The 13266-nt window shown below is 48.4% G+C and overlaps 1 protein-coding gene across 1 annotated transcript in view; it reads right to left on the bottom strand.

The window, feature by feature from the left end:
- Positions 1-13266, bottom strand: part of Kiaa1755 (KIAA1755 ortholog) — a 58286-nt gene that overhangs the window by 43469 nt on the left and 1551 nt on the right. The gene's annotated exons all lie outside the window — the stretch shown is intronic.

Here is a 13266-nt window from a genome sequence, read left to right as displayed (position 1 = left end):
GGAACTCAGCTTCCCACGGCTTCTAAGGATGGGAGCCTGGAAACAGCTTGGCTGGGTGCTTCTAGCCACAAGCCTCTCTCATGAGGTTGCAGTTAAGATGCTGGCAGACTGTGGTGCCTGCAGGCTTGACAGCTGACAGATCCTTTGCCAGCATGGCTTCCTTCCATGGCTGAGGGGTGACTGCTAGCTGCGCAGGAAGCCTCAGTTTCTCCACATAGACCTGCGACTACTGGACTGCTCTACAATGTGACACTGACCTATCCTGAGAGAAGGTGGCTGGAAGTCACAGTCTGTGTATGTCTGAAACATTCTAACTGGCTGGCTTTAGTCAGTGTGAGAGGGGACTGCCAGGTCCTTTTCCTAGGCCAAGTACTCCAACACCTCTTTGTAGCTCAGATCATAGCTCCAGTCTGTTACCCTATGAAGACAGGGAAGAAAGGAGGTCATCTTGCACACTGGCTCCCACAAAGAAAATACAAATTAGGCACAGAACAGTCCTTGGCAAGGTTACAAGGCCACCCAGCTCCTTTGCATCTGACGACTATGGGTTGATGCTTTCCTGGAGCAGATCTGGGAGGCCTGGCTTCTTTAGTTTTCCTCTCTGTATCCTCAACACACACACACACACACACACACACACACACACACACACACACACACACACACACACACACACACACTTTTTAAAGTATCAGATGACCCAAAGCAGTAGCCATTGAGTTTGGAAAGATGTCCCCTTGTGCACTCGAACTACCGCTGTTTACTGAATTCCGTCTGCAAGGCAGGCAGGCTTTCTGGCACAGGAAATGGAGAGATGAGAGCAACACTCGGCCACACTTGCATGCTGGGTCAATTTGCCGGGGCTGCCAAACAAAACACCCTGGATAAATATTTCTTTCAATACATCTACTTTCTGTGGAAATGAGGGGTAAAGTTTCAGTGTACGGATTTGGAGAGAGCGGCACAATTCTACCCCTAGGCCTGGCCTTCCGGAAGCTCCCAGAATGAGGAGACTGTTGAGGGGGTGCCCTCGACACTGGACCACTGAGGGGGCCTGTGGACCAGCAGTGAACGGCTGTAGGCCGGAAATGAGCTCTGCAGAGTGGAAGTTGGTAAGAAGACAAGTGAAACTCTAAGGAGGTCCGGCTGAAGAGGGTCAGATGGAGAGAGATGCGGGACCCAGACCAGGGCTCCCCTGACAGTAAGATGGAGAGGTGCTAAGCAGCAAGGCTAGCCCCAGCTGGAAGCCAGGCCTCTCCTGGCAGTGAGGGACAGGAGGGCTGAGGAGACAAGCAAGTGTGTGTTCCTGGTGGGGTGAGCTGTTGGCTGACAGCTGGAGTGAAGGCTGACTCAAGGCACGGGGGAACTTGAAAACGGAGGTCACAGCCAATCTCTACTCCTGGGCCTCCCTTCTTGCAGCTCTGGTCTTCCTTCTCTTTCCTCCCCTCCCACTTCCCATCCCAGAGCTTCTCCTAGAACAAGTCTGTAGGACTCACCCCACGCCAGCTGCCCAGCTGGTCAATGGACACTCTGTTCTTCCCAGCTCACCTCTGTCTCCTCACCGACACATGCTGGGGTCAATGCCTTCCCCTTCGTGCCTCAGGGAAGTTCTGCTCCCCTACCCACCCCCCATCTAGGACAGTATTTGACATGCTTGAGATATCCCATTGTACCTTAGCTCATCCTTGGGCCCTGCCCCACCCTGTCCTTTGAAAACTCTCCAGGGATGCCCAGGCCTCAGAGGGTGGGATCCACACATCTCAGATTGGCCTCCAGGGCCCTGTGAATCCAGCTTCCAGATCACTTACTACATTTTATGAGTGTACATTAACTGCACCAAACACTGGATTTCACCGTCACCGTAACATTTGCATGAGGCGCTTCACGCACTCTGCCTGGTGACACAGGCCTGTGGTGCCAGCTACTCAGAGGGATGAAAAGTCATGGCTAATCTCGGGTAACCTGTGAGACCCTGTCCCAAGATTTTTTTAAAAAGTGGAAAGAAGACAAGGATGTATTTTATGGGCACAGCTTGCCTACTGTGCCTGAGACCCTGGGTTGCACATCATAAATGTATATTTTATAGTAAATAAAAGTGTTATGGGTACTGGGGATGTAGCTCAGCTGGTAGAGTGCTTGCTTAGCATGCACCAAGCCCTAAGTTTGGCCCCCAGCACTGTATGAATCAGGCCTGGGGGCCCACATTTGTCATCTCTGCACTTGGTGAAGTCCGGAGGAACAAGAAGGTCAAGATCACTCCAGGCTACACAGCGAATCTGAGGCTAACCTGGGCTACACAAGCCCCCATTACAAATGATTCTAATGTTTCCCATTTTTGTTGTGGAACATGCCACAGACACAATGACATATGGGCACCCCCAATGCATGGATACAATAGAATAATATGTTAACCAAACCTTGCAGTATGTCTACCCTTCCCCTGACTGCCCAGTGATTGTTCTCAGGAAGTTTATTTGTGGGAGTGACTGAGTGACAACTTGGAGACACTAAGGCCATGGAAGAAAGGATTTGTTGCCCACAGTGGGCGGGAGCCATGAGGTTGGTGAGGCCTGGAGCCGTCATTAGGTTCCACAGGGCAGGTTAGACGGGAGACAGGGCAGAGCAAACACCTGAGAGCAGCTGGAGACATGAGCCTGCAGACTCCAGGCTCGGGGCCAGTCTCTAGCTGTCTGCCCCTGGAGTTGGTGTGGTATCAGGTAGGTAGGTACTGTGTGTGAATCAAGTGCAGGTTGCTGAGCACAGGTGTGGGGGTCACGTCTCTTGCAAGTGAGAGGCTGACTCCAGCCAGCCTTCTAGTTAATCCAGCCCAGAGCAGCCACTGCTGGTTATTTTTGTTGTTGTTTGTTTTGTTTTTTTACTCTCAGAAGGCCCACCACCCAGCTCCCAAATAATCACATGGAGACTTATTCTTATTTATGAATGCCTGGCCTTAGCTTGTTGGCTTGTTTCTAACCAGCTTTTCTAACTTAAATTATCCCCCTTCTCTTTAATTGCATTTTGCTTCTGGCCTTCTTGTCTTTATTCTAACTTCCTTTCCTTCTTACTCTGTGGCTGGGTTGCTGGCCACTCTCGTTGCCCTCTCCTTTTCTCGATCCCCTTCCTCTTCCCTAGATTTCTCCTCCTATTTATTCTCTCTTCTTGCCAGCCCCATCTATTTCCCCTGCCTTGCTATTGGCCGTTCATCTCTTTATTAGACCAATCAGATGTTTTAGCCAGGCAAAGTAACACAGTTTTACAGAGTTAAACAAATACAACATAAAAGAATGCAACACATCTCTGCATCATTAAACAAATATTCCACAGCATAAATGAATGTAACACATCTTAAACTATTATTCCTTAATGAGCTACCTCTGCCTAGCAAACAAGCAAAGTAAACAAACAAATAAAAATAATGAGCCACACAGCCCCTCCCTCCAGGCCCCTGCACCCATTTATCCAACCTTTTTTTCCTCTATAGTGAGACAGTACATAGATATAAACCCCTAACCAGAATGGATGTGATACTGCTTTGTCTGCCTCAGGCTTTCTGTAGATGGAATCTGCTGAAGACAACCCTCTGTGATTCACCTTCTCCTTATCACTCTGCGGCTGATATTCACACACATGTACAGGCATCAGGGCCCATTCATGTTCACTGCCGTCCATGTCTGCATGTTACTGTAGCATGGATTCTAATTGGTCTTAATAGTAAAAACTCAGAGTCAGATATTGGAGTTAATGCTGAAGATCAGAGAAGCAGAGTGGCCAGCCACTAGAGAGTTCTCAACTCTACCGATGCTCAGACCAAAGGGGTGATCCTGTCCTCAGACCGCATCCTCAGACTGCATTTCTCCTCAGACTGCATCTCTCTTTTTTCTCTTCCACCCAGCCATGTCACTCCTGTCTCCACCTCCTAGGGACTGGGGTTAAAGGCGTGTCACTCCTAGTGATGGGATCACCTTTGTGTGAGCTGTTTCTCTTTTAGTCTGGATCATTTTCATGTAACTCAGGGTAGCCTTGAACTAACAGAGATGCCTCTGCCTCTGTCTCCTGAGTGCTGAGGTTAAAGGTGTGCACCACCACTGCCTGGCCTCAGTGTGTATCCCCACACACTGAGTTAGGAACAGTGTGAGTTTGAGGCTATCCTAGGCTACATAGGGAGACCATGTCCCAACAACAATGAAACAACAAAATGATGTTGCGTATGCTAAGGGTCAGTCTGTAGGGCCCAATAATACCATTCCCAGATGGTTTCTCAAAAAAAAAATTAAGTATGTTCACTTGGAAGCCAGTATGTGACTGTTAGTGCAGCTGTATTTACGTGTGTGATGAACGCATAAGCAAACACAGTTACATCCCACAGCGCAATCTTACTCAGCAATGAAACGCAGCACTTCTGAGAGATAGAACCCCACAGAGAAACTCCAGTGTGTAATGTTAAATGGTAGAAACCAGATCCAAGGGGCTCAGGCTCCACGGTACACTTATATGACATTTCTGGAAAAGCACATAGTGATAAGAAAACAAAACGTGGACAAGGTCTGGGGTGGAGGAAATGCCAGACGCTAAAGGGGCTCAAGGGCATGTGTTTTGGGTGAAGGTCCTGCTCTGTCTGTGACATGATATGGCAAAAGCAACAGATGCAGAATAGAGGATGATGTATGCAGTGCCTCTGTGCATTAAAATAAGCCAAACATGCATAGCTGAGTCTGGAGAAGAAGTATGACAGCAGGAAGATTGCAATCTCAAGGTCAGCCTGGCCAACTCTGAGACAAGAGGATGTCTCAAAATTGTGTGTGTGTGTTGGGGGGACATAGGGATGTAGCTCAATGGTAGAATACATGACTAGAGTGTACAGGGACCTGGGTTCAATCCCTAGCATGGAAAAAAAATAACAAAACAAAAAACTGGAAGCTCAAGAAAAATGTGCCGTGTAAGAGCACCTCCTAGCACAGAGTACTTTCAAAGAACTGTCGAGGAGGTTCTGTGGCACAACCACATGTGAGGGGCAAGCTGTGGGCACAAAGACATGCACACAGATGCAAGCCTGGGTAGAAGCCTGCCAGACACACACTGGGAAGCTGTTCAACAGTCTGTGTGGACAATGGCCATGCTTAGCCCTGGCTTTCAGGATCCACTAGAGTCCAGGACTGACTCAGGGAGGATGGAAGGAGCTGCCCCTTCACAGCTGGGAAAACAGCAGCAGAAGATGTTTAGTTTGCTTCCTGGGCAGATAAGGTTGAAGACTGGAAGCATGGGGCATGAATCCAGGCTCAGAAGGCCCTTGGGATGTCCCCAGGCAGCTGGTTTCTCAGAACCTCCGGGTCCTGGTCACTGGCTATTTCTTGTGAATGGGCAGAAAGAGGGCACTCTCTGCTGTATTCACAGTATTCTGTATTCACAGGATCAACTTCCCTCTCGGCAACTTAGCTGTGAGGCTCTGTGCCTTGTCTTCATCCAGGACACTGGCAGATGTTATGCGGACGTTTTGTATATAGGTTGTACATAAGCACATTCAAAAGGCTTCTTAGAACTGTACCTGGCCCCACTTACATACTCATTAATGATTTCAGGTTACAGCCATCATTTCTGGGAAGTCAAAATGGTGGGAGCATGCCAGGCCATGGTGGCACATGACTTTAAACCCAGCATTTGAGAGGCAGGGGCAGGGGCAGAGAGATTTCTGTTAGTTCGAGGACAGTCTGGTCTACAATGGGAGTTCTAGGACAGCCAGCACTACACAGAGAAACCCTGTCTGGAAAAATCAAGGAAGGAGAGAGAGTGAGACAGAGAAAGAGAGAGAGAGAGAGGGAGAGGGAGAGGGAGAGAGAGAGAGAGAGAGAGAGAGAGAGAGAGAGAGAGAGAGAGAGAGACTCCTTGGTTCAGAGGTCTATACTGGAGACCGAAAGAATGCAAATATGTTAAATTTGCAGTATTCCCTCTCCTTCCCCAAACCAGGGCTTTATAAATCTAGCTAGCATCCAGAAGGGCCCTCAGACTTAAAATGTGTGGAGTCACCTGCCTTAAAGGACAAGACCAAAACATGCCCCTGTGGCCTCAACCCCAATGCCTCCCCATTGCAATTTCACACTATATATATCGCCTAAGGACCTCGACCTCAGTGCCATTGTTTAAGGCAATGGCCTCCTGGGCCCAGGACCTCACCAAGCCTGCTTCCTTCCTCTGGAGCAAGAGGGGTGACTGGCTGAATTCAGAGTGACTGGGATGCAACTTTTGGGCGAGGAGATCCATCTCAACCCCCCCCCCCCGGCAAGGAAGTCACATGTCAGCAGTATCCTCAAGAGAACTGGTCCCAGGACCCCAATAGACAGTAGAGTGTGCAAGAGACACAAGGCAAACACTGTTCAAGAGCAAGGCTAGAGAGTAAGGAGCCTTGAGGGGGAGCTATGGCAGGATATACTGCCACACTCACATACATTTAGCGTGGAACTTTCTGGATTGCTTTCTTTGAATGTTTGACCCATGCTTCATTAAATTTTCAAGTATGAAATCTAGACTATGAAAGTTCCTGTCTTCCCCACAGCTCCAGTCATGGACCAAGAGGTGGGGGAAGGAAGGAAAAAGCAAGCCACAGTCCCATCGGCACCCTCCATGTCCCCACTCAGCTGCCATGCACTGTGTACTGCCATCACATTTCCTCCCCGAGGCCAGCATCACTGCCCCACCCATCAGGTGAGGAGAGTCAGACTGTACGAGGTGACAGCCCTTCCTAAAACCTGGCCTGCACCTTACTGGACAGAGCACTGGGAAGGCAGCTTCACCACCAGGTCCCCCGCCGGAATGTGTGACCTAACTCCAACCCCCAGAAAACTTCAGACCATCCACAACTGGCATTCTTCAGATAGTAACTGGTTTGTTCTTTAGAAATGTCAGGGTCATGAATACAAGGGAACACAGAGGAACTGTTCCAGCTTACAGGAGGTTTGAGGGACACAAGTGACGTCAGTGGCAGATCCTGCCCGCATCCTGGGTCCTGCCTGGACCCTGTGGATTCTGCACATGAGACAGGAATGAGGTCTGTGAGATGGCTGCCCAGTTGGGTTTGATGCTGGTGCTGTGATTATATGGGATAATGTCCTTGTTTCTAGGAAATACATGCTGCATTTATGCTCAAATACTTCTGAGAAAACATTTAATATATGCACTTGGACTTCTATGTGCATAAGACAATGTTCTAAAATGTTAATAACTTGAGTGTCTGAAATTTTTGTGTGTAGGTGTAGGCATTTTCAGGTCATCAAGTGACATCCTCAATCTTTCTCTGAATTTTAAAAACATCTTTTATATTTTATATGTATGAGTATTTGCATTCATGGTCACCACATTCTGCCTGGTATCCATGGAAGCCAGAAAAGGGCATCAGGTCCCCTGCAACTGTAATTACACAGTTATGAACCACCATGTGGGTACTAGCAACTAAACCCAGGTCTTCCCCAAGAGCAGTAAGTGATGTTAGTTACTAAGCCTTTGTTTGCTTGTTTGTTTGTTTGTTTTGAGACAGGCTCACTCATTGATCCTAGAAATCCCTAATTCAGCTGACCAGCAAGCCACAGGGATTGTCCTGTCTGCTCTCCCTGTCACTGGGGTTCCTGTGTGTGTGTGTGTGTGTGTGTGTGTGTGTGTGTGTGTGTAATGTGTGTCCTGAGAATCTGAACTCATGTTTTCCTCTCCCTGAGCCACCTCACCAGCCTCAAGAAAGTCTAAATAGAAACTTCTAATGCCACTAGGGAGCTATTCAGTAAGTGTGGTATTATTTCATGATAAAAAATAAATTAAGGATTTTATTTTATTATTTTGTCTTAAGATGGAGTCTGCTGTAGCCCAAACAGTCGTTGAACTTGTTATGTAGCTGAGGATGACCTTGATCACATCTGATTTTATATGGTACAGGGGATGGGACCTGGTGCTTTGTGTACACCAGGCAAGCATTCTACCAGCTGAGCTGTCTGTTAGAATACAGGCCTGCGCCTTTAGCCAGACCCCACCCACAGCCTGCATCAGGACACGTACCCTGCAGCTCTCCCTGAACGGTTACCAAGCAGTCTTGCCATGCCTTGACAGCTCTCACTTTATGATCCCTGTCCACTGTGCTCCTTGTCATGTATGCTATGATGAACTAAACCATATGATATGAAACTAAACATGAGATAAAAGGGTATAGAAGGTCAAATATCTCTTTTGCTCTGGGAACGGGTCTGAGACTCCCCAGGGAGAATGTCCATAAGGTACTCTGAAGCCACACCGCCATTCTTACCTTTTTATGAAGCAGGGTATCACTATGTCACCCTGGCTGGTCTGAAACTATCTATATAGACCAGGCTGGTCTGGAAAGCCCAGAGATCTTCCTGCCTCTGCCTCCTGAGTCAGCTCTGTTTCTCACTCTTAATGAAGGTTCTCAGCCTTCATAATGCTGTTTCCTTTAATACAGTTCCTCATGCTGTGGTGACCCAGCCATAAAATTATTTCATTGCTACTTCAAACCGTAGTTTGGCTATTGTTATTAATCATAATGTAATACTCAGATATTCAACCCCAAGGGGGTCATGACCTACAGGTTGAGAAACCACTGCTCTAGAGGGAAGTACCTCCTTCCCTGTTTCTATCATATTCAGATCTCCATCTACTATATTGCTTATCTACTGCAATGTCTAATTCTCTCTCCCTCCTCCAGGCCCCATCTTGGCGCTGAGACCATCTCATTCTAACCATCCTCATTGCTGGGAATTGCTTCAACTTCTCTGAAGCCTTTTTTTTTTTTCAACTTCCCTTCCTAGTTCTAAATTATCAACCACTGCCACCACTAAGCATCTATTTTGTATTTAGAATATAGTAGCTCATTTAACCTAACCCTGACCACACAAGGTCAATTCCACTCTTCCGAGCTCACACAGTGAGTAAGCAACTCAGATGCCCACACTAGCTGTGAAGCTGTTTTCAATCATTTGAGCCCAGTAAACCGACACCTGTCAGGCAGGGCAACAGCAATGGAGACAGGGTCTAGAGGGAGCCAAGAGTACCTGGAGGGCTTCACACAGAAGGTGACCCTGGGCCTTGAAGCATGTGTAGGAGTCCTGGAAAGAAGGGTAGAAGGAAGGGCAAGATTTTAGAAATTTGAAAGAACAGGCCTCTGGGGTATTTCTGGGCCATACAAACTTGAAATGGAAACGCTGGCTTTTTGTCACTACCTACAAATGCCTTTCATGTGACACTGGGAGTCTTGGTGTCCCATGGTCATTCCTGACTTTCCCATTTTGACTGTGGACTGTAGGTATGAGAGGCCCTCAGACATTTGGCAACTAACTGCCTTCCACTCTCTTCTGTGTTCCTGTGGGGCCTCCTGGGAGCCATGAAGCCTCTCCTTCCCTCAGTAGCTCTTTGCTGCCTCTCAGCTGTGGAGTCCTGAGTCACTTTACTTCTCCAAGCCTCAATTTTCTTATCTGTGAAGCCCCCCTACCCATCAGCTTTGGAAGTTAAAGGACAATTAGAAGAGAGTGTCAGTCAGGGCCTTGGAGAGTTTGTGTTTATTTGTTTGGTTTGGTTTTTTGAACAGATTCAACCCTTCCAAGATGATGGTGGCTCTTCTTATGGTTAAGGCCTTGGAACCCAGAAGGGAACTGAGACATCCAGGTATACTGAGCCAGTGGAGGCAAGCTTGTGCTCATGAATAGGCTCTGTCCTTTCCTTCCTCCTGCCCTGCTTTGCTCCCTCGTACCACAAAGGGCAGAGTGAAGCCTGTAGCTGAGCTTGGCAGGAAAAGCTGGCTTCAGGACAGCCCTTCTCTTCCTCAGCTGAGCACAAGCAAATTTCCCAACAGGCTATGTGTGACAGCTCCCCTATCAAGAGTGGGGACCCTTGGACATTTGGCAACTAACTGTAGGCTAGTCTCTTCCTGGCACTGCTCCCTGGCTTGGTTGAAGCAAGGCCTGCCAGGAGAGCCAGAATTCCAGCATGGGACAGCGAGGCCTTGAGACCAGCGGGAGGGGGACCCATTGCCCACCCTCTCATGGAAGCTGCTTGGACCTTGTTCATTCTCACCACCTATGACTCTTTGGGAGACTGCTTCTGCTATTGCCTCAGAAGTTACCTCCTTTCCTAGCCCTAAAACCCCCAAGACCTGGCTCCCCTCACCTCCTGGAAGTCTGAAGGCAGCTGGGAGAGAGTGGCTGTCTCCATACACATCCTCCATGTATACCTCACAGGCTACAAGTCCTGCCCTGGGTTCCTCCTTTGTTTCCCCCCTGAGCACTATGGCCAAGCTAACACTGCAACAGTGATGATGGTGATGGTGGTGATGATGGTGATGGTAATGGTGATGATGGTAATGATAGTGGTGATGATGGTGATGATAATGGTGACGATGATGATGGTAATGATGGTGATGATGGTAGTGATGATGATGGTGATGATAGTGGCGATGGTGATGATGGCAATGGGAGCTATCTGTCTGTCCTGGTTAGTTTTTGTTTTTAATCAACCAGATACTAGAGTTATCTGGGAAGAGGAACTTCAGTTGAGAAAATGCCCCCATCAAATTGCCTGTAGGCAAGTTTTAATAGCTTTTTCTTAGTGATAGAGGTGGGAGGGCTCAGAACACTGGGTAGAGTTCCACCATAGGCTGGTGGTCCTGGGTGGTATAGGAAAGCAAGCTGAGAAATCCATGGAGAGCAAGCCAATAAGCAGCACTCCTCCATGGTCTGCTTGGATTCCTACTTTGCATTCCTGTCCTGATTTTCCTTCATGATGGACTACAGATGTAAGCTGAAATACACCCTTCCTTCCTCAAGTTGCTTGCAGTTGTGGTGTTTATCACAGCAATAGAAAGTAAACTAAGACACTGACCTACCTCTGCCCCTTGGAGGCTGGTGCCCTCTAGTACCAAGTAACTCGAAGGGCCCCTCGGAATCTAGGAAAGACTCGACTCGGCGACATAACAAAGTAGGTGAGGCCCTCTCTGATCACTGTCAAGAGTAAAGAGTCTGATGCCCCTTGGGTCCTGTTCTTTTAGCCCAGGTCTCCACAGGAGCCTGTCTGCCCTGCGCCCTCACATCTGCAGTGCATACCTCCACATCCTCCAGGGACAGGGAGTGTCTCAGCATACACTGGAAGCCAGGCGCCCAGCAGAGGAGGGGAATCCCAGAGGGAGAAGAGGGTGGGGAAAGCCTGAGAATGAGAGCTAAGGCAGAGGAGAGGCCTGTAGGGTCTCATTGGCCATAAGATGGCCTCATGGGAAAGTTGACTGTTTGGGGCTAATGAGAGACATGGTATCTAAGCATGGAGTATTGTAACGAAGGAGAAATTCAAGATCAGCAAAATTAAGTCACATGACAAGCAGTGGGTCCAGAACTTGGGACCATGAGGCTCTACCCCCATTCTTAACTGCTGCTGCTGAGGCCTGCAGACGACCATGGGAGTGGGTGAGTGGAAGGCTCACCAAAGGCCACAAAAGCCGTGGAGTCCTCTGTGTGCACTCACTCAGGGCAAACCCAGAAGCTAGATGTCCCACAGGTCTGCAGTGGAGTCCAAGTGAGCTGTCATAGTGAGAGTCTGGGCCTCCCCAGCCAGCAGAGAGCAAAGCCAAATCATGGCTAAGCTAGCAGCTGTGTGTGCGAATCTGCTCACACCTGACGCTCACTTTATTGTCAGCACTCTCCCTGGACAGGCACTGTCTCTCATCCATAAATGAGGAAACACAACTTCAGAAGACGCTGGAAGTTTAGCCAGACTCTTGCAGGAGATGACAAGGCAGAATCCAGGCACCCAGGTCTGCATGGCTCTCACCCTAGTTTACCTTTCAACAAAGTAAGGACCAAGAGCAAAACTTGCCCAGAATGGGCCTCTGGACAAGCCCATTCTTGACAGTCTCCATGAAGTCCTCCGGTGTCCACAGGTTCTGCTCATCAGTTAAGCCATGTTGAGTCAGGATGGCAGAATAGGGCGTGGGGTGGTGATGAAGCGAATGCACGGTCTGAGCAGAATAGAAATCCAGACTGGAGAGGGCTCTGTGGTTAAAGACTGTATTATAGCTTACCCAGAGAACCTGGATTCAGTTCCCAGGACCCACTGCAGACATATTACAACTGTCCGTAATTCCAGCTCAGGGATCTGGCACCCTCTTCTGGCCTCTGAAGCCACCTACACCCATGTGTACATGTGGATGCAGGCCAGTGCACACAGGAGACACACACACACACACACACACACACACACACAGGGGGGGGGACATATACATCACCATAATAATAATAATAATAATAGTAACTTAAGAAGACAAGAAGTCCATAGAAATGAAGAAATGACACCACGGTATATGCACAATGTCAAGATTTCATAAACCTGGGACATCTGTTCTGTGTGTGCTCCTGCACCACTCTACATCTGATTTTATTTTAAAGATGTATTTATTTTTACTTTATGTGCACAGGTGTTTTTCCTGGGTGTATGTCTGTATGTGAGAGTGTCCAAGATTATTTTCTAAATATGGCATTTTATGACAAGTCATGGTCCCCGATGCCTGTGGGTATAAAAGGAAGGTTCTGGATGAGGTGCAAAGGGGAAAAACCCAGGGTCGAGATTTCCTGAAAACTCTCCCTCACCTCCTCCCAAAAGACAGTGACCATCATCTGACTTGGTATCTTCGCATAGAGGTAGCAAGCCTCCTTGAGCCTTGGCAAGGATCCCTGTGAAACATCTGTCAGGCTGTGTACACAGCTCCGTGTTTCTTCCTATGAAGGGCGGGAGGACTCCAGCTGGGGCAGACAGACAGCAGGAGGGGGGACCCCCAATTAGAAACAAGTGATGAGAGAAAAAGGAAACCTCAAAAGGACCCAGGCTTCCTTAGACTTCCATAAGTCTCCGAAGCCCAGCTGCCTCTGGTCACCATGGAGACTAGGGCCCCCTAATGGGGTCACGCCCACATGTGGCATAGTCCCCACCTCTCCCTTCCGGCCAGGCTCTCCCGGTTCCGATTCCGATGGTGTTTGAACTATCTTGGCTCTAAGAGTAGCCCGATGTCCCCTCGGAAGCCTCAAGTCTTCTTCTGTCAGATGGAGGGGTGAAATGTGTGAAAACTGATACTTGGTTAAGAAAACTGGGCTGAGGAAACGATGGAATATTGAATGCTGAGCGAGAATGTCTGCTGCTTATTAATTCAGAAAAAAAAAATGTACTTTACAGGGCTACCCAGTGTGATCCCATTTCTGGCAGAAAAAACAAACAGGCAGGACCAACTACGTACACTTGCCA

Source organism: Phodopus roborovskii, unplaced genomic scaffold (assembly GCF_943737965.1).
Source record: "Phodopus roborovskii unplaced genomic scaffold, PHOROB, whole genome shotgun sequence".
Lineage (NCBI taxonomy): Eukaryota > Metazoa > Chordata > Mammalia > Rodentia > Cricetidae > Phodopus > Phodopus roborovskii.
Note: the sequence above shows the minus strand (reverse complement) of the source record. Positions and strands in the feature narration are given on the sequence as shown.